This window comes from Bubalus bubalis, chromosome 17, assembly GCF_019923935.1.
Source record: "Bubalus bubalis isolate 160015118507 breed Murrah chromosome 17, NDDB_SH_1, whole genome shotgun sequence".
NCBI lineage: Eukaryota > Metazoa > Chordata > Mammalia > Artiodactyla > Bovidae > Bubalus > Bubalus bubalis.
Window position 1 is genome coordinate 15083068 of NC_059173.1, and position 21706 is coordinate 15104773.

Consider the following 21706-nt stretch of genomic DNA (forward strand, 5'->3'; position numbering starts at 1 on the left):
GTTCTGGTCTCCACGTGGGAGTCAGGGCTCCAGCAGGCTACCACGGAGGGGTGTCCAGCGGGAGGTGATTTTCCCCAAAGAATCTTTTGCAAGACAAGGTCTCCAGAACAGTGAGAGTTCAGGTTTAAAATAGGCTTGGGGTGTGTATACAGTTGCTCAAGGAACAGATGGTTCTTAATTAAGGATGTGAGGTGGGAAGGGGCAAGAGGAAAGAGCTGCAGACTTTTCCTTCTCTTGCAATTTCCTCTTGGAGGAAAGCAATGCAAAGATCATCGAAAACCAATGGCCCATTGGCTCTGGAAGACAAGCCAGCACTTTTGGCAGCCATCTGCCTCCTTTTTTAACTTTTCCTTCGGTTCATTTGAGAACAGGGCAGGTTCCCCTGAGCCCATGCTGACCCAAGGCCAGGAGGGCTGGGAGGAGTGGAGGAGGAGGACAAGGACTAGCAAGTTGTGTTCCCCAAAGTTGTCGCTAAGCTTCCACCCAACCTACAGAAGGCGGGTGGCCAGAAGAGGGCCAGCAAGAATTTTCACAATTTTAATAAGTTGCTTACATGGGCTTCCCAGTGGCGCTAGTGGTAAAGAACCCATCTACTAATTCAGGAGACATAAGAGACTGGGGTTCGATCACTGGGTCAGGAAGATGCCCTGGAGGAGGGCATGGCAACCCACTCCAGTATCCTTGCCTGGAGAGTCCTATGGTCAGAGGAGCCTGGAGGGCTATAGTCCATAGAGTCACAAAGAGTTGGACACGACTGAAGCGAATTAGCACACACCCACAACTTTTTTTTTTTTTTGCACAACTTTTAAAAGTAAGTATATGGAATATGAAGCCATTTGGGCTTTTTTAGAAACTTGAGAAGTGATACAATGCAAGTCATGTTGCTGGAGTGGCCATCCTCTCTAGGAGGTGCCTGGGCTCTCTCTCCACTTTGCATGGCCCTGTCTGGCCAGCATCTGTCATTCAGGGTACCTGCTTGACCCTGGCAGGAATCTGAGTTTGCAACTTCTACTCCAGAGCAGTGCTTCTTAACTTTAAAGTGCAGACGAATCACGTGCAGATGCTGTTTAAAATGCAGATTTTGATTTGATAGGTCTGGAGTGGGGCCAAAAGTTGTGCATTTCCAACAAGCTCCCAGGTGATTCCCGTGTTGCTGCTGGTCCACGGGCCACAGCTGGAAGAGTAAGGGTCTGGACCAGCGATGGCCAATATCTGCGATGATGAATGTGTTCTATATCTGCACTGTTCAGTACAGTAGCTGCATGTGGCCACGGAGCCCTTGAAATGTGGCTGGTGTGACTGAGTAATTAAATTTTTATTTCATTGTAATTCACCTAAATTTAAATAGTCAGATGTGGCTGGTAGCTACTGTATTGAACAATACAGGCTTAGAGAGTCCCCCACTAGATGAAGTACAGTGTCGATAATGGAACTACCCCAAGAATCAGGAGAACTACATTTTGAAAGTTGGACTACAAGGCCTCCTATTGTATTCTTGGCAGGTAGGGAAAAAACTTTCCTTTTAGCCTTTCCTTCCGACTAAATTGGTCTTGCTTTTGCCTGGTGGAAGGCTGGTAGTGGCTTCCCAGAGGCAGTGTCTGGCTACCTCCCTGCCCAGCCAGGTTGGCCCAGGCACTCCCAAGGCCCCAGGAGACAGAACATGGATGACCCAAACCAACAGGTCCGATCAAGACCCCTCTCTGTGCCTATTTCTACAGGGCCAATTGACTGAGTCTGAAGAGCACACAGTGGAAAAACACTCAGCTAGTACTCTTTTTAAGTGGGAAAGGAAAGGAATAGGACTGGGGGGAAAGAGAGGAGAGTGAAAAATTGGGAGAGAGGACAAGAATGAGAGAAAAGAATTAGGGAAGGGAGATGAATCTGGGGGCTAAACTATCAAGGAGACCAGCGTGAGGACAAAGAATAGGGAGAACGGGCACTGCAGTGGATTAAGGAGACAGATGTCAGGAGGAGGGGGTCAGAGGGAAAGAAATGAGGCAGGCAATGGTTAAGGATCAAGGGGTTTTCCAAAATTTACCTGGATGGACAGCTATCTCAGATGGCCTGCAGGAACCCCCACTACTACCCCAGGGCAGGAAGCGTTAAATACTTACCTCCTCGGTGGATGATCAGAAGGTGACAGGGCGGGGCTTCTTTGGTGCATTTGTTGTGGCACTTTAACCTGAGAGAGAAAAAGAGAGAAGGATGGATAGATGTATGGTTGTCGAGATGAACAAGTGGATGGATGGATGGGTGAGTGGATGGATAAATGGATGGATGGATGAATAGATGGATGTTTAAATGGATCAGTGGATGGATGGAGAGATGGGTGGATGGCTATATGGCTGGGTAGATGGATGGGTGGATGAGACACACCAATGGTTCAGAAAGCTCAGGGTGCTATGGATAGCAAGACGTGGGGGTGAGATAAGACAGCTACTGCAAAGGCATACCCTTGGAACCTAGGAGATTAACTCTGGAGAGAGTTTTTCTGCCATCCCACATTCACAGGTCAGTCCTGGGTAGTCCAAGAGTGGGAAGCAACTGTTTAACCAACAATGTCCACTTGGACTTCAGGCTTTGAAAGACATTGTTATCTACCAGTCTATATTTGTCATCATTATTCAATCACCACCTGCTTACCTGAAGACTCATTTGGCAGCCATTGTATCAAGTATTCTATAGATGCTAAGTCATTAGATCTTTAAAGCACTTTTATGAAATAGGTATTATTCTTCCCATTTTACAGATAGAAAAGCTGAGATTAACTGACTTGTCCTGGCAGAAACCCTGGCTTAGTGGTGCCTGAGGCAGCCTCATTTTTTTCTTAAAGGCTCATTCTATAGGAGACAGCCAACCCAGACTTCCAATTAGGATGAGATTAGTAACAGGTATTAAGTTTTACTGGTATTATGTTTAAGAGTTTAGAGGCAAAATGTCTTCCTTTGAGACAAATCCAAAATGTCACCTTGCTCTTCCCCATACCTTTGTTAGATTTCAAAGGGTACTATGACCTGGTTTCCTCTTTTTCTTTTCTAAGGCCCCCAGACTCAGACCCATAGGGTCTGCTCCCCTGGAGATAACTAGTGTTGCATCAAAGCCCTGATGGAAAGCCCTGCTGAGTGTGAAATTAGCCTTTGATTCATTCTACAAACAGGTCCTGGGGACACACACAACCGTCACGCAGATGAAGCCCCTATGTTTATGGAGACAGTTAATAAACACATAAATATCAGATCATTGCCAGTGTGGGAAGATGGTGGAAAAATAATGCAGGGAAACGAGATAGAAAGTGACAGGAATGGGAGGGGAAAGGCTCCAGAGGCACAAAGTTTAGGGGGCAAAATCAAGCCTGATGGGTTCAAGGGTCAGAAATTAAAGGCTGATGAAGCTGAAATGAAGAGAACCAGAGTGAAAGGAAGATTTGAGGAAGGGGAGGTGGGCAGAGCCCCAGTATGAGAGTCTGTATTTGATCCCACAAACACCTGGAAGAAATCAGAGGCTTTAGACAACTGTGACTGGGTCAGATGAATGCGCCTGAACTGGGGAGACTGCTGATGACAAATGATAGTCAGATCAAGAGGTTTCTGTACTCTTCCCTGATTCAAATAGCTCAACTTCCAGAAACTTCCAGAAAGAGATTGTTCCTTTCTGCCACCCCCGACCTAGGAGTCTTCTTGAGCAAACCCAGCTGGAAGGCTGATGGGCAGGTGTGAAGCACCCTGTTCCCTGTCATGGGCAGCGCCATGAAGCGAGGGCAAGCAATTCAACGTTACCTTTGGACCGTGTCCAAATCAGGACGAGACAGGCGAGAGCCCTAGTGACCTCAGCTGTCTCCTGTCTCCTCCTGGCATCTTCCTTTCCGTCTTCTGCAGGAAGGGAGCAGCCCTCCTCCACCTCTGGCTGCAAGGTGGGAGATGGAACATACATCCTTCCAGTCATGGCTTCAGAGGGCAGTGCCAGAGCCGGGAGCATGGCCCCTCCCTGCTCTTGCAGAAACCCCAAGAGATCGCTCTCTGATGCCCGGACAGTTAAACCTTGCACAGAGGTTCTCATGTGAAAAACTAGAGCCCACACATCCAGGACTTGCTGATCCAGACAGTAGGATGAGCTTGGCACTGGAATCACCCAGACCCTGGAGGGGAGGGGGTACAGGGACTGAGGCCAGACATGCCTCATTTATGAAGAATCATTTTTCCAGCAGGAACACGCACGATTCCACCCAAAATTAGATTTTTTTCCTTTTCACTGGCTAAGAAAGAAGAGGCACTAGCATGCAATTTATTGGTAGACCACCTACTTCAGAGTCAGATTCCCAAGGCATACCCTCTTGGGTTCTGAATCAGGAAGTGCTGGGAGTGTGGGTTTTCAGCAAATGCACACCAGAGCTCAAGGACCACACAGAAGAGGGACACACTCTACTTCCCAGATAAGAGATGTCTGGATGCCTAAGTCTTCCAGAAGGCAGGGTTCTCCTTGCTCCATATTCGGCCCCCCCCCCACAAAATAAACAGATTAAAAAAGTAAAAGGAAATGGTGTCAGGATAATATACTGAACAAATCTGAGTTCAAAGCCTGACACCACCACCTCCTGACTGTCACAAGCTGGGCAAGTTGCTGACCCACTCTGAGCCTCAGTTTTCTCATCTGTAAAGTGGGGACAATCACAGCATCTGTCTCACAGGACAGTAGAGATGAATGATACAACAGAGGTAAGGTGCCTAGGACAAGCACTTGAAGTTGCAGGTACTCTTGTTTTTACTGTGGGAGTTGTGTTTATTGTTAGTTTGCGCAGTGTTCCACAGACTAAAAATTTGTGGGACAACTCAGGGGTGTATTGTCAAGGGACTGGACCCCAGGTGCCCATGACCGTCACCTGCTCTTCTAGGACCCAGGACAGGCTGCCTTCCCTTCCCGTCCCTCTCTCACTTCTCAACAGCCCCCCACCCACCCCCACACTGGGATGGCCTGGGCTCACCTCTCAAAGAAACTACTTGTCCCCAGATCTTTGTCTCAGGGTCTGTAGGAAAAGGGGAGCCCAACCAAGTCACCGTGATTATTAGAGCAAGTTTGGAACACCAACACGGTCTGCCCCAAAGCTCTCACATCAAAACCAAGCCTTCTGCTCCTTGTCTTTCACGTGTCCCTTGAGCCCACAGTCCTTAAGGAATTGGGTCCTCCATGTGCTCCGTTCCACAAGGAGGAAAACGGAGAGGTGGGGAGGACACAGCGGACCACTCTGGACAAATCTCCGTACCAGATATGGCCCTGAGGAGCCCTGCAAGTTAGGATGGTAGCTCTGATCAACTCGGGGCACCAGGTAAAGGTCATATGTGCTTCCAGGTAAAAAGCCTGGGCTTCAGAATCCAGCTGACCTGAGTCTGGGTCACAGTTGTACCTTTACCAGACCAAGGAGGCATCCACCTGCCTGGCTAAGTTCCAGGTTCCTCCTAGGCAGAACTGCCATGAGGATCCAATGAGAAAATGTCCTAGCGGTGCCCACCTGGACGGCAAATTGGTCAATGTCTCTGCAGGCAGGGCTAAGGCACACTTGAGGGCACACAGGAAATGTCACACGAGCCTCAGGCAGCCTGGACACTTGGTAAGGATTTATTTAAAACTTTCATGGAAAAGAGCTCATTTTTTTCAACTTCAAAGGCTAACAGGATAAGCTTCAGTTATCAAGAAAAGTTGCTTACGTGGGATATCTCATTCTCCAAAGGAGCTAGCTGCTGGCCGAATGAGACATCCTCTCTGTCTGAAAATTAAATATGTGAATTTATCTTGGGGGCAGGATTTGGGTCTTCTGCCTCCTTGCAGCAACTCTCCTACCCTGCTGTCAGTGCCTGGTTTGGTGGCTGATGCCTGATACATGCTGAGCAGACACTGGAGAGATGGAGGGAGAGAGGAGAAGAGAAACAAACAGGAAGGTTGCCCAGCAGAAGGGAAGCCCAGATTGCTCCTGGCGTGGGAACATGAATAGTTTCCATCAAATTTTCTGAAAATTTTTTTTTTATGTGGACTAATCTTTAAAGTCTTTATTGAACATGTTATAATATTGTTTTTGTTTTATGTTTTGGTTTTCTGGCCGTGAGGCATGTGGGATCTTAACTCTCTGACCAGGGATAGAACCTGTGGCCCCTGCGTTGGAAGGTGAAATCTTAACCACTGGATCATCAGGGAAGTCCCAAGTCTTCATCAGTTTTTAGATAATTATTTCTATTTCTTATAAATTGTATCCCTTGCAGTTTGTGAAGTGCGAACACACCCCCTTCTGCATTCCCTTCTTTCGGCCCTCCTTCCTCCCCAGCGTGGGGGTGGGAGATGCGGATCTGACCACAAGCAAACTGGACTTCTGTGGATCCTGCCCAGGAACTATATGAGACAAACAGTTTTATAAGCAGCTCTGCCCCGTCCTTAATGGATGTGTCCTGGCCCCCAGCAGCCCCTAAGAGCAGACACAAGCCTGGAGAGTGGCATGGGGCTGGGATCAGAAAGGCAGCCTTCGTGGACGGGGCGCCATTGACCCTTGCTGGTGAAGACAAACATGTTCATTTCAAGTGGTTTGCCAGCGGAGTCGAACCAATTTATGAAAAGTTTGCTCCAGGCAGCCTAAATTCCTGATCCTTTCTTTCATCCCACACTAGCTCACTTTGCAATCTGCCTTTCCTTACGGAGTGCAAATGGGATGTTTTTATATACCTGGTCCCCAACATCCAGTTGAAGAAATGTTAAGCAAACACCCAGTTGGAGCCAGGCGCTCTTACATAACCCTGGGCGATTCTGAACAACAATTCTGTGAGTGATGATTACTGTTACACCCATTTTAAAGTCAAAAAGACTGAGGCTCAGGAAACAGCCCAATCACATAGATAGCAGACTCAGGATAACCAGGCATTCATGCTCACATAAAACAACATCATCTTCTCCCTCTGTGCCAGGTGCTGTGTGAGGCATTGCGAGTGTATAATAACATAGGGGGAGAATTCTTCTTTAACCATCTTTCTTAGAATCATCTAGCTAGGAGTTTACTATCTAGATGGGTATGGAAACCCATCTCTTGTCCTTTCAAACATGAATGCCCTTTCACTCATTTCATTGCCTCAAAGTCAAGTCATCTCCTAGAAATGACCCCATTTGGATGGGAACCAGGGTCCCAGAGTCTTGGGTTCGGAAGAACCACTTCCATCCAGAGGCTCCTTTTGAGATCGATTCCACCATCTAGTATTTCCTGAGCACTTACTGTGCCAGGCATTGCGCTCACCCTGTTTGTATGAACGGTGAACAAAGCAGACACAGCCCTTCCCTTGAACAAAGTCTGGTTAGAGGGACAGAGCGGTAAACAGACAAACACAACATCGTATGTTACACGGGATGATCTGAAAGGGCAGGATATGGCACTTTGGAACTGAGGGGAGTCGGGGAGGGCTTCCTGGGGGAAGTGGTAACTGAGCTGAGCCCAGAGAGCTAGCAGAGGAGCACAAGAAAGATCTAGGCTGAAGCACTTGAGTGCAAAGAAGCATCAGTGAGTGGGCACGGATGCTGCTGCAGGTTGGTGGCATGGAGAAGCTGGAGCTCTGGGCAAAAGGAGGGACGTGGTGAGAGGGGAGGAAGGAGAGGTAAATAAGGATGGCACAGGTCTGCTCAGGAAACTGGATTTTATTCTGAGAACTGAGAGGAACCAATGAGGGTGTTAAACAGGGAGGTGAAGGCTGGATGAGCATTTTGGAAAGACCTCCCCGCACACCCGCCCCAGCCCGGGAAGCAGATTCTTACACTTACAGGGCAGCCAGCGCCCCTCTCGGGCTACCCCTCCTCACTCGCCTGCCTCTGCGTGCCTTCCCAACATCACTGCTTTAGGTGCTTCTTAAGCCTTCTTGCAAAATCTCTAAACCAAATCAGTAACCTCTTTGCAGTGGGCTTGCCTGTATGAATACCCCAACTGAGCAGTTTTGTCTAATTTTGGTTCCCCTGGGGTCTGTCATTTGAGCCGATACTTCTAGAAACGCCTCCTTATGGTCTCAGTGAAGGACCTCAAAGAACACACCCCCCTTAACTCACTGCTGACCGCCCAGTGGGGTTGAGCTCTTTGGCCTTCAACTAACTGAGTTAGAAAGAGAAAGGCAACAGCTGAAATAAGCAAGGGAGATGGGGAGTATTAACACAGAAATCAGAATGAATGCTCCAGCAACATAATGGACGACAATCGGGAAAACCCCAGCACCGGTCTTTCCATAAGAGGTCTCCGTAAGGAAGCTGTAGAATTATTACCTGTTGGAGACTCCTCCCCCAACCCCACACCTCACTTCCCCGAGAGAGGAGAGTGTGACTAGAGTCTTCTGGGTTCCCAGCACCTGGTGGCGGGGGGAGTTCATCACAGAGACCCATTCATCATCTTTCGATTCAAGAAGGGATGATGGGCAAAGGCAGCAGGCGGGGGAGGAGAAGACTGATAGCTCTGGTCCAGTGTCAGGTTAAGATCAGAGTCTCATCTTCTGCTTGTCTGGTTCAAAGAGAAGCAGAGTGGGGACTGGCAGCTGTGTGGCTGGTCCTTTGCCCACGTAAAGTGGTTAAGGCTCTGGGATCTTGAATCAGAGGGATCAGTGGGTTTGAGGAATAGATTCACCCACGGTGATACTTTTGGGCCAATGAGTTATTCCTGAAGGGCTCTGTTTTCTTAGAAACGGGGATAATAATAGACCCTACCTTCCCTGGTTGTTGTAAGAATTAAATGAGTTCGTGCAAGTAAAGTACTTAGCAGAATGTCTGGCACTCAGCAAGCCCTCAATACATGATACCATGACCATGACTATCGTCCTTGTATCCAATCCCCACCTCAACCTCCAGAATTATAATCCACTCTCACATACAACTGTAATTGGACTGAACTATAATAGATAAGGTGCTTCCCAGGTGGTGCTAGTGGTCAAGAACCTTCCTGCCAATAAAGGATACATAAGAGACTCGGGTTCAATACCTGGGTCAGGAAGATCCCCTGGAGGAGGGCATGGCAACCCACTCCAGTATTCTTGCCTAGAGAATCCCATGGACAGAGGAGCCTGGCAGGCTAAGAGTTGGACATGACTGAAGCGACTTAGCACACATAATAGGTAAAAACTCATATAAGGGACCATTAATTCTCATGATGATTATTGCAAAAACTGAAGTGTTTCTATTAATGGAAAAAATAAGTTTAGGCTTCAAGCTGGTGATCTCTGAAATGCACGCTCATAATTATATCCTGCCAATATCCTGCCTGTTGTACAAATTCCTGAAGCTTCCAGGAACTTCGCAGCAGCTGCAACACCAGCTCATCATTTCCCCAGTTTTGCAAGAGCTGGGAAAATTAGAGCGCCCAGTGGCTCAAACCAACCATGGCTTACTTCCTGCTTTTATCTCCTTGTCACCTGTGGCTGAAGTCATTTTGCAAACACAGGAAAATTTCAGATAAAACATTGGACTTTGAGGCAAGGGCACAGGAGAGGAGGACACGCAGGGCAAGGAGGGCACCGAAGAGCATGTGAAATCCAAGTGAAAAGATCCAATAACAGAGCAAAACCAGATAAAGAAGTGCCTGTAAAATGGCAAAGGGACTTCTTATGTGAAAAGAATTCAGTGCAAGCATGTCTATCCAGGCTACTGCGGGCAGGAGGAGGGGAACTATGGAAAATGCATTAAAACACACTGGAATAAACTGGAAATAGTGTGCTGTTTCTAAACATCACTTTCTACCTTTTCAGGGAAGTGATTATGGCTCTCATGCCTACGGAAGCGGGCAGTGACCTTAATTGGAGCATGTAAAATGTTTCTACCAGCACAGACCTGCCTCCGCCAACCTGGGCCACCTGGGACCTGGGACTTTCAGTGCTTGACCAGGGAAGTCCCAGGCTACCCGAGCGGTTTGATCATTCTATTGAATACTTTAGTAATGGCACTCTAATGCGGGCACTTAAAAGCTGAATAATGGATATACAGCCCCACTGGTTGGGGATGAGGGATTTATGATATAAAACAATGGTTCTCCCCCAAGGGCAATTTTGTGCTCCCTCCACAACACAAGGGACATTTGGCAATATTTGGAGATATTTTTGATTGTCATAGCTGAGGGTGGAGTAAGGGAAGGGTGGAGTGGGGGTGTGTGTGTGGAAGTAATGGTGCTAATCATCCTTCAATGCACAGGACAGCCTCCCTACCACAAAGAATTATCTGGCTCAAAATGTCAAGAGTACCAAGGTTGAGAAACCTTGTTATGAAGCCTTTAACTAGTCTCCCAAGAAACTGACTGGTTCAGAAAATCCCCAAAGAAAAATGGGGAACAAGGACTATAGAAAAGTAGGAAATGGGCTAACTTTTCCAGAACTTTGACATTGCTTAAACCCTCAGAGGTGATCTGGTGAGTCTGTTTCTTTTCATATTTCATATTAATAGAGAATCCACTTGTGTAATGAAATAACTGCTGAACATCTTAAAGAATCATCAAATCATTAATGTGACTGGAGCACTCACATGTCTCATCACATCAAATGAACATAGTAGCCTCACTTTATCGGAGAAGGCAATGGCACCCCACTCCAGTACTCTTGCCTGGAAAATCCCATGGATGGAGGAGCCTGGAAGGCTGCAGTCCATGGGGTCGCTGAGGGTCGGACACGACTGAACAACTTCACTTTCACTTTTCACTTGCATGCACTGGAGAAGGAAATGGCAACCCACTCCAGTGTTCTTGCCTGAAGAATCCCAGGGACTGGTGGGCTGCCGTCTATGGGGTTGCAGAGTCAGACACGACTGAAGTGACTTAGCAGCAGCAGCAACCTCACTTTATATCAGAGAGGGTTAGAAACTTTCCCAGAGTCACACAGCTTGGAAGCAGCAGAACCAGGACCTGCTCTCTCTGGCTGCAGCGTCTGGATCCTGTTGTTGCTTTACTGTCCTAAGTCGAGCTCCCTAGAAACAGATCCTGAGATGGGCAATCTGGCAATGATTTATGGAGGGAGTTCTACAGGATGTTCCTTAGCACTGTAGGATGGGGGAGAAGCTAGGCAAGGACATGGTTGCAGGTGACTCTAGTCTCAGCCTGATCCCATAGGGGGTTCTGGGGTGTGAACTGTACCCTTGAGTCTGTCTGCCTGCAGGAAAAGAAGCTGGCCTTTTGTACACCTGTACCAGTTACACCCTGACTGCCTGCCTCTGAGCCCCCTGGGGGAGAAGCTACAATCAGCCAAGGGCAAGCCCCCCAGGGAAGGTCTCAGGTTTGAACTGGTAGCACCAGCATCCCTAAACGAGGTCACTGGTACTGTGCTCAGCGGCTACTAAGTTAATCATCTTATCTTCAAAGCAGAGGAGCGAGTACTCTGTGGTCCTAGAGGAAAATGAGTCTTATACATCTGCAAGGTGTTCTGATACCCGTACGGTTCCTGTCTCAGGCCCCAAGAGCAGGTGACTCAGAGCACAGCAGGACTCTCCACCACCACCCAGAGGCACGGCCATCCCAATACCACATTCTCCTCCCTGCACCAGGCCTCGTCCTGGCCAGCGAGCTGGTCCAGGGTAGTGGGAGCTCCAGAGCCCAAGACTGCTTTCCCAGAAGAGTGGCTGGCTGGGTGGTAAGGGGTGCCTTCCCTCCACAGGCCTGGAGCCTCAGGAAGCAACAGCAGGAGTCCTAGGGCTGGTACTGCAGCTGCAAAGCAGAACCAGTCTCCTCTCTACCCTGGACTCTGCCTGCAAAATACACTCAGACCAGGTTCGATTCCTGGGTTGGGACAATCCCCTGGAGAAGGAAATGGCAACCTACCCCAGTATTCTCGCCTGGAGAATCCCAAGGACAGAGGAGTCTGGCGGGCTACAGTCCATGGGGTCACAAAGAGTCGAACACAACTGAGCAACTAACTAAATCCCGAGCCAAGCCTTTGTCCGTGCTGTTTCCTCAGCCCAGGACACTCACGATTATGTGCAAATAGGAATTATCTGGGAGGTTGACTAAAAATGCAGATTTCTAGGCCCTACACCAAGAGTCCGGGTCAGAGTCACCTTGGTTCAAATTCTTATTTTCTAGAACACAACCACTCAAATCACCACTGCTGGTTTTCCTGCAAGAAACCCAGAGAGACGCGGAGAGGTTTCCAAGGAACCTGACCTCAGCCCCGCAGAAGTGTCCTTCTCTGGAAGGACTCCTTCTCTGGAAGGACCCTGAGAAGGGGGAAGAGTGCAGATAAGACATGACTGAGCCAGGAAAATCGATCAGCATCTTACTGCAAAAGCAAACTTCGGCCAGCTGAATCCATGGTTATCAGACAATACATGGTCTGTACTGACAGCCGACCACTTAGAACTAAACTCCATTCTGTGCTCGTGAACCTATTAGATGAAAACGCCTCATTTTAGATAACTGCAAATTGCTTTCTGAGCATAATTTCCTATTAGTTCATTAATCTCTCTATTCACAATGCTGACAAGACAGCTGATGATAATTCCGGAGGAAGTGGGCACCAAACCAAAGCAGGGGGGAAAGCGGTTAGACATTCAGAAGTACTCCGGCTTCCTGGGTGGAGAGGTGCTCCCAAATTAATTTAATAACAGCATTAACTTTCATTTATTAAGTTCTTATAATAGGCCAGGTACCAGGCTAAGCATTTTCCCTTATTTAGTCAGTTTAAAAAAAAAGATTTAGTAAAATAGATGTCATTTTTTTTCTTTCTATATAGCAAGAGGGCTTCCCAGGTGGTGCTAGTGGTAAAGAACACACCTTCCAGTGCAGGAAATGTAAGAGACCTGGGTTTGATCCCTGGGTTGGGAAGATCCCCTGGAGAAGGAAATGGCAACCCACTCCAGTATTCTTGCCTGGAAAATCCCATGGACAAAGGAGACTGGCAGGCTACAGTCCAGAGGGTCACAAAGAGTTGAACATGACTGAAGTGACTTAGTACGCATGTAGAAAAAAAGTGAAGCTTAGAAGTGATTATACAGTTAGTGGTGAGTCAGGATTCAAAGAAAGGTGTGTGTGTGTCTGACCTACAGCCTGGGTTCCTAATTATAGTGTATCTTTTCTGACTCAGCACACAAATATTTACTGGATGAATTTACTGGAGAGACCAGGATGAGCAAGACTCATGTCTACAGAGTGAGGCCAAGGGATGTAACAGCAGAAGAGACTGAAAAGTAATCAGCAAAGATGGACCAACGTTAAAAAAAAAAAAACAAAAAAAAACTCATGTGCTAAAATAAGGTTTGATCTTGGGAAACCAGTGCTTTCATATATAGAGCAATGGTTCTCAGACTGTGGTCCCAGGTCCGGCACTGGCAGCATCAGCATCACCTGAGAACTTGTCAGAGACGCGGGTTCTGGGGACCCACCTCAGACCTGCTGAACTGGAGACTCCGGGGTAGGTCCTGCGAGCTGTGTTCTATTCAACTTTCCAGGGGATGCTGTTTCACACTCCAGCTTGAGATCCATAACCTACAGAAATAAAATCAGCTCTGCAAGGGGATTTGGAGCTCACGAGAGCAGCGCTTCTCAAAATTAATGTGCACAAGAGTCATCTGGACAATCTTAAAATGCAGATTCGGGTGCAGCAGGTCTGGGGTGGGGCCTGAGAATCTGAGTTTCTGATCAGCTTCCAGGTGCTGCTGCTGCTACAGGTTACAGGCGCAGGGACCACATTTGGAGTAGCATATGTCTAAGCCAGGGAGTTTCTGGCAGTAACACCACCAAAATTGTCCTAGATTTTTTAGTTGCTTAGTTGTGTCCAACTCTTTGCAATCCCATGGACTGTAGCCCTCCAGGCTCCTCTGTGCATGGAATTCTCCAGGCAAGAATACTGGAATGGGTTGCCGTTCCCTTCTCCAAGGGATCTTCCTGACCCAGAGATCGAACCTGGGTCTCCTGCATTGTAGGCAGGATTCTTTACTGTCTGAGGTACCAGGTAAGCCCTGTTCTGGGTTTTCTTTTTTAAAAAAGGCAGGGATGGGGCAGGGGTGGGGATGGAGAATCACTACCTTCAGGACAGATTCAAACCCAAGCCTCTGGAAATTGCTTTAGGGTGATAGGAAATGACCCGTATCACACTCCACGTTTCCCCGCAAGGTTCCCAGTCAGGTTTAAGACCTTCCCTGAGCATTCCAATTAAAACTGCAGCCCCTTCCCTGGCCCTTCCTGCCTCCCTGCTCTGCTTTGTTCTTCTCCTCAGCACTTCAGCATCATCTGAACAGATGACCTATTTCACTACTTCATTTACTGTCTGGCCTCCCCATCTCCACCCCCACTAGCATGTAAACTCCGTGAGGGCAGGGATTCTGTTTCATTGACTGTTGTTTCCCCTATTCCTAGAACAGTTTCTGGCACATAGTACATGCTCAGTAAACATCAGTCAAGTAAATGAACAAACAGTTCTGCCCATTTTTAAAATCAGCTCGGACGGCTAAGAATCTGCAGGAAACAAGGTTTGATCCCTGGGTGGGGAAGATCCTCTAAAGAAGGAAATGGCAACCCACTCCAGTATTCTTGTCTGGTGAATTCCATGGACAGAGAAGTCCAGCGAGCTACAGTCCATGGGGTTGCAAAGAGGCAGACACGACCGAGCAACTAACACTAAAACAGTTCCCGGCACACGGTACATGCTCAATAAACATTGGTAGAGTAAATGAACACATAGTTCTGCCCATGTTTCTAACCAGCTCCCTCCCCATTCTCGGCGTTGCCCTCTGGGATTTCACTGGTTACTGCTTGTATGCCCGCACTTCAGCTTCACCGAAGTTCATTTCTCTATAGGCGTGTCTTCCCCTAACCTCTTTGACAATGGGGTCTGTTTCCCTTTTCTGTCCTTCATCCAAATCTTTTCAACTAAAATTTTGCACATCTTTTAAATCACATATAAACAGCCATCCATCCTCACTACTAATCAATGCAAAAAACTGCAGAATTTCACTAATGGAAGAGTAAAATCAAACTTCAGCGGATGATATCAGTAATGCAAGCTCCTAATGGCAACCCACACCAGTACTCTTGCCTGAAAAGTCCCACGGACAGGGGAGCCTGGTGGGCTACAGTCCACGGTGTCACAGAAGAGTCAGACATGACTCAGCAACTAAACAGCAACAGCAACAATTACACATCAGAGAGAGCACTAAACTCTGCTGACATCAGGCGAGTATAGCATCAAAGTTCCTGAGGCATCCGGAAGGTCTGTGGCTGCTACAGATTCTGCTTTCACCTTTTGGGTGGTTGTTCTAAAGTGAAAGAAAGTGAAAGTGAAGTTGCTCAGTCGTGCCCAACTCTTTTCGACCCCATGGACTGTAGCCTACCAGGCTCCTCTGTCCATGGGATTCTCCAGGCAAGAGTACTGGAGTGGGTTGCCATTTCCTTCTCCAGGAGATCTTCTCGACCCAGGGATTGAACCCAGGTTCCCCCATTGTAGGCAGACACTTTACTGCCTGAGCCACCAGGGAAGTCCTAAGGGCTGAGCAAATTGGTTAGATCACGTGTTCCTTCCAACCAGGGCTTGGTTTGAATCCTGCCTCTTAAAATTCCAGGAGGCGTTTCTGTACAAGGTAAGAGTGGGGAGGAATGTTTGATAAAATGTTTGTCACCTGGGGCGAGAACCTTTCACAGACTCCTTCCAACAGCCCTGTGTCGGGGGTGGGGGTGGGGGAGGGGCACTAACATCACGCCCACTTTGCAGGTGAGGAAACTGAGCCCGTGATGAGAGTCCCTTCCTAAGGTCACACAGGGAGTTCAGCAGTGCAGGTGGGACTCCAGCTCAGTTCTGCCTGCTTTAGAGCCTCTGCTTCTGGCAGGCACCCACCTCTCTCTCTCAGGTCCCCATCCCTCCCCCAACCTTCCGCAGGGTCTGAGCCTCTGCTCATTACTTCTGGAACAGAGAGAGTGTGAGTGAAGGCTACCTCAGACTTCTGCCTCTAGCGCTGAAAATTAAAACGGCTTAGGAAGCGTTCAGCCTCACGGACTCCTGGCTGCATTCCTGTCACCTAATTACCTGACTTCAAAGCCTCCGCTCGGCAGGTGTGAGGATGTGAAAGCTGCCATCTCCCCCTCAGAACGTGGTGTGACTACATACAGATGAGACGGACCCCCAAGCATCTGGTGTACCGGGGAAAGCAGACCGAAGTTCCACCCGGACCCAAAGGCATGGCTTCCTGCGTCTCCAGATCAGAAAGAGCAGAGGCCGCCATCCTGGGGACTCACCTGGGACCAAGGTGGGGACATGGGCCTCCAGACACTAACACCTGGTAGCTACTGCCTCCACCCCATCCCCGTGTGCCATGGAGTTTAAGGTTCCTTAGAGGCTGGAACTAATTAATCCTCCCCACAACTCCAGGAGGGAAGGGGGCTCAGCCTTGCCTTATCACTGAGACATCCAGGCTGCAGGGAGAGTAAGAACTCCTTCATGGGGCAGCGATGTGGGGAGGCCTGATGCAACTTGAATCAGTTCCCAACCTGGGCTGGACAAGGAAGAGGGAGGCTAGAGGAGAAAGAAGGCGGAGGCTGGAGGAGTCCTACTTTTCAACTTAGTGGCCCCTATAAAGCGATCAGATGCATACTCATTTGTAACCCTTGATACAGTTGAACGTTAATATTTTACAGACCAGAGCAGGTATTTAGTACAAGTTTACAGGAGGGAAGAAGAAGACCAAACAGAAAGGCATTTGTGACCTTTGACAGAAAGCCTGGCCCTGGGCTATGTCCTTTGGTGTTGATTTATTCAATGCTCACTGCCACATCAGGCAGGTGTGATGATCATTTCTTTGGTGTGGATGAAAATCCTAGCAACAGAAATGTGAGGCAACTCGCCCACGGTCATTGAGCTAAACAGTGGCGGGACCAAGATGTAAAAACCTATCTCAGTCTGACTCCAAGGCCTACATTGGGCGTCACAGTCCCTCCTGCATCCCATTGCCAGACGCGACCTGGGGTGGGTACGTGGAAGCAGGGGGAGGTGGGGGCTTGTGTGGTCTGGTCTTCTCGCCAGAACTCGAGACCAACATGATGCCACAGAAAGAACAAGAGTTTGTGGGACAGAGTTCAAGTCTTGAGTGCCACTTCTTAGCTGTGTGACCTCAGGCTTATCCTAGCTTTAACTCAGCTTTCACATTTGTAAAATGGGAAGAATCAGAACCACTCCCACTTGGAGAGACACCATGAGGAGAAAAAAATTAAGGGCAAAAGCCCTTTGCAAAGTTGAATTCAGGGATTGGCAAACCATGGCTGAGGGGCCAAAACCAGCCATGGGCTGTCTTTGTACAAAGGGCTTTACTGGAATAGATAAATCTGTCGTGCTTATTTGTTTATATATTGTCTATGGCTGCTTTTGAACAACACAGCAGAGCTGAGGGACCCTGTGGGCCGCAAAGCCTAAAATATTTACTCTCTGGTCGACCAGAGAAACAGTTTGGCAACCCCTGATTGCAGAGCCTGTGGAAATGTAGGTTCTCGCTGTACTCTGCAGACAGCACTCTGCGTTTCCAGCATAGACCATCAGCTCCAGTTCTTACTCACAAGCACTCTCCTGACCGCTTCCCCAAGTGCAGGTGTTCCTTTAGGGCACATTTCCAAAAAACAGAGCAAGCAGCTCTCCTGAGAGCCAAGGAACAAAACCCCCTAAGCCATTTCAGCATCCAGGCTGGCTCCGGCCTGACACCAGGCACTATGAAAAGGCGCTTGTGGGAACAGCCACTTACTTGCAATTTTTACACTTGAGGCCAAAAAGCATTCCTTTCCCACAGACTGTGCACGTCTGAGACATCCAGTACTTGGTGGAAAACCTGTGAGGAAGAGAGAGAAAGTGTTCAAGGCCAAGGTGATGGTGACTGACCTAGCTCTAGAAGGATGACCACTGGAAGGAAAAGCAATGGGCCCTTGATTCCAGCCCCGCTTCTTCCAAACTGGGTGACTTAATCAAACTGCTTAAACCACTGGAGCTTTGGTCTTTTCATCTGGAAAGTGGGCATAATAACACTATTGACCTCATAGGTTGTTTGGAGGATTAGACAAGGTTACGCATGTCAAGGGCTTCACACAGGGCCTGGTAGACAGAAAGCGGTCACTGCATGGGATTGTGACTATATTATTACTATATTATGACATTCAAAACAGTCATTCAGTCATTCAACAAACATGCCTGGAGGCCTACTATGTGCCAATTTCAGTTCCAGGGACAGATGGGTGGGACTGTGACTGTCCTCAGAGAACCACAAAGCAAAGTGCGGTTTCCCCTGGAGTCTGTTTCCTATCACTGAGCTGAGCCTTCCCCATCACTGCTATTTACATCCCTTGGTTAGGGAGCTTCAAAAGGGAATCTCCCCAAAAAAGTGGAGACCCCCAAACTTTAGTAGCAGAGAAGAGGCCTCTAAAGGGAAAGTCTTTTCGGACCATCAGCTCACCTCCCTCCCTAGCCCCTACCACTTGCTGCATACAGAAGGCGGTTTGGAGGTTTCTGATATACAGCTAAGAACTAGCGGGAACAGAGGTGCATGAACTTCCGAGGTTCCCTGATGTTGCCAGGGTGCTTTCCTCGCACAGAGATACCAGGCAGCAGCAGGGCTGGGCCCAAGAAAAGTACTGAAGGTTGTCAGGTCAGAGTTAATTTTCATTTTCAATTTTTGTCACCTCCAGCAGGAGTTGTATCTAATCTCCACTGCCTCACAGTGTCAAAATGAAAATTGGAAGTGATTATGTAACTTTGCTGCTTGAAAATTTTGAGGGCAAGCCTGCATCCCTCTGCTGTACCATCTTGCCTGATTTGGGTCAGTCACTCTCAAAACAGAATGAGCTGCAGCCCGAAGCCTCCATGTATAAGCAAATAGCAATATTCTGAATACAGACTCTTATGGCCAAGAAAACTCCCTTTCCAGTTTTGGATTGGGGGTTGGTTAAGTCCCATTCTGCCCCTTCAGTAGGGCCAGTGAGTTTGGCAGGATCTATTTTTGCAGGATTTGGCAGCTCTGGGGAATGGCAAATGGGCTCATGTTCCACCCACTAGTCAGCAGTGTGGGAATCAAGAGTATGAGTGGCAGATGGGAATTCCTTTTTTCCAGCCCTCTCTCATCCTTGGGATCAGCAATCCCTCTTCCCAAGATGTGACTGAGGTGACTCTGAGGACAGGGGATGGTATGCGATTTTAATTTCATTTTTTCACCAAGGCTGGGATGAGTCCAGGTCTCTCTGTCCTGGCATGGAGCCGGGGAGAAACACAGGGTGAGACTGGACAGTAACAGGGAATCCTAAGTGCTAGCTCTTCTAAGAAGATGTTCCTGATGCCCAAAATCACCAGATGATTTTCCTCCTCTTGGCATCAGCATTTGAATCTGAGGTACCACCAGGTCTAACCTTAGGATGCTAGAGTCTGGCGTCTTGGTTCAGCCACAGAGAAGCCAATTGGGGTGGAGCCAAGTCAGGGCGTAAAGCTGAGCTAGGGGTGTGACCAATCCAGAGCTGGAGTGTGGCCAATCCCAGAATGGAGTTGAGCTAAGGGTGTGGCCAACCCAGGGGTGGAGCTGAGCTAGGGGTGTGGTCAATCCCAGGGGTGGAGCTGAGCTAGGGGTGTGGCCAACACAGGGGTGGAGCTGAGCTAGGGGTGTGGCCAATCCCAAGGGTGGAGCTGATCTTGGGGTGTGGCCAGTCCAGGGTGGAGCTGACGTCAGGGAGCAGAATGTAAGAAAACAAAACCGGGCCCTTCTTTTTGACGTCTTTCTCTCTGCATCTCACTGCCTGACTATTAATGTGTCTATCATGTATTTCTCAAGGCTTCCTTCACCGTTTTCTCATTTGAGTCTTGGCAACTATCCTGTCAACACATTTCTTTCAAAAACTGTTGACGAGATGACATTCTGAGAGATTGTGCCCACTCCTGCCTCACCCCAGGATATCCTTAGGTGTCTGCCCCTGGTATTGCCCACCTCTTATAGCCCCGATCCCCTCTGTACTGTCATGGTCTGTTAAATGTCTATCCCTCCACTAGACTGCGAGCTCCCCAAGGCTGAAAGCCTTCCGTGGTGCTCAGCGTTGCAGCCCTGGTTCAGATAGTCTCTATAAATACTAGAGAAAAGAAAGCATAAATGAGTGAACTCTGCTGGTCACAGAGGCCTCAGTGCACAGAAAACTCTCAGCAGCGGTGTCAAAAGAACACAAAGTTCTGAGGTTAGTTAGCTTGTTGATTCATCACTTAATTATTTAGGGCCTCAGTCTCCCTATCTGTCAAATGGATGTGACCACACTTGTGCTACTTACCCACTGAGTTTGTGAACAGATTGTGAGGATAACACAATAAAAAGTGAAAAGTCAACTTCGTGTAATGGGTGACTTAGTGGACAGAAATCTCCCTCCTGAAAAGGGCAAGTGCACTCCTGGAGAGGCTGAACCCTGCACCCAACAGAGCTGGAGCTCTGGACTGATAGAAAATGAGCATCTCTGCAATCTTGTCTTCTGGGTACAAAGACTCAAAATTAGGACAAGCATTTGTCTCAATACTGAGTGGTTATTACATGCTAGGCCCTTCGATTAGCACTTCAATACATTATCTCACCTAATCTTCATGACCACCCTGAGTAGGCAGAATTATCTGATGAGAAAATTGAGCCTCAGCAAGGTTAAGTAACTTCTTCAAGGTTGCAAAACTTTACTAGCTGGGAATGGAATACAGGTCAGTCTGACTCCAAAGCCCTGGCTTTTAAACACTAGGTGTTAACTTTGTAAGAGCCAGGTGAAAAAGAAGCAGGCACTTCAATACCCTGCCACATCAAGGTTCAACCTGGCAGAGGAGAGAAGGCAAGAGCAGGGCCATCCAGGAACTGGGGCAGAACACTCTGCCGAGCCTTTCCCCACCCCGCCGGGGCCAGAGCCCCCAGCCCCCACATGCTGGGAGAGAGCCACCCATGCACTCAGGAACCCAGCCTACCTGTGCTTGATGGAGTTGCCGAGGTCTCTGCGAGGGATCTGTGGGGACCAGCGCGGCACTGACAGTGTGTCTGCAGGGAGAGAAGACACCAGAAGGTCTGGTTACACAGAGAACTGGAAGTGGGGGTGGGCTCTCACCAAGCCCTGGAAGGAAGAGGCAGGCTTGCTGGCCTCAGGAAGGGCACTGGCCACCATCACTTGCTAAACCAAAGCGAAGTGGAAAACTGGTTTAGCTTCTGTTATCTTGACTCAAGCAAGGTCCCCGGAATGAGCCTTCCAGTCAGTGCAAAGAAAAGCAGCCAAGGGAGAATAAAACTGAGCCTGGCTCCCATCAGCAAGCACTTACTGTGAGCGAGGTGTGTGCCATGTGACTCACATGCCTGAGTTCATGACATCCTCAAAACAAAGTTAGAAACTGTTAGCATCCCATCCTTACAGATGAGGAAGCTGAGGCCTGGAGAGAGGAAGTCATGTGCTCAAGGTCCTCACACCTTGTAGATGGCACACCAGCTGCATCCGGGCTTAAGGGGCCTAGAACACATGCCTGTGCTTGCAAGGCTCTGACTCGGCAGATTCCAAATGCTGGTCATACAACTACCACTCTCGTAGTTTTTGTATGCCCTTGTACAACTTAATTAAGTTGACTTGTTTGTTTAAACACATTTCTTCTCAAAGTAAACTCTATATGGAAAACCAATATCACATTCTGTATAAGTAACTGTTTAGAATATGTCTAACCATGCACCACCTTAAACTCCTGCTAGAATAACTGATGGATGGATGAGTGGGTATATGGATGGATAG

General features: G+C 48.3%; 1 long non-coding RNA gene across 1 annotated transcript; it reads right to left on the reverse strand.

Annotated features, from left to right (window-relative positions):
- Positions 1-1808: 1808 nt before the first annotated feature.
- Positions 1809-20984, reverse strand: LOC123465033. The gene is made up of 3 exons (XR_006640111.1): positions 20904-20984; positions 17689-17772; positions 1809-2182 (listed from the first exon to the last, which is right to left on the reverse strand). It is a non-coding gene; the product is annotated as an uncharacterized LOC123465033 (long non-coding RNA).
- Positions 20985-21706: the final 722 nt, after the last annotated feature.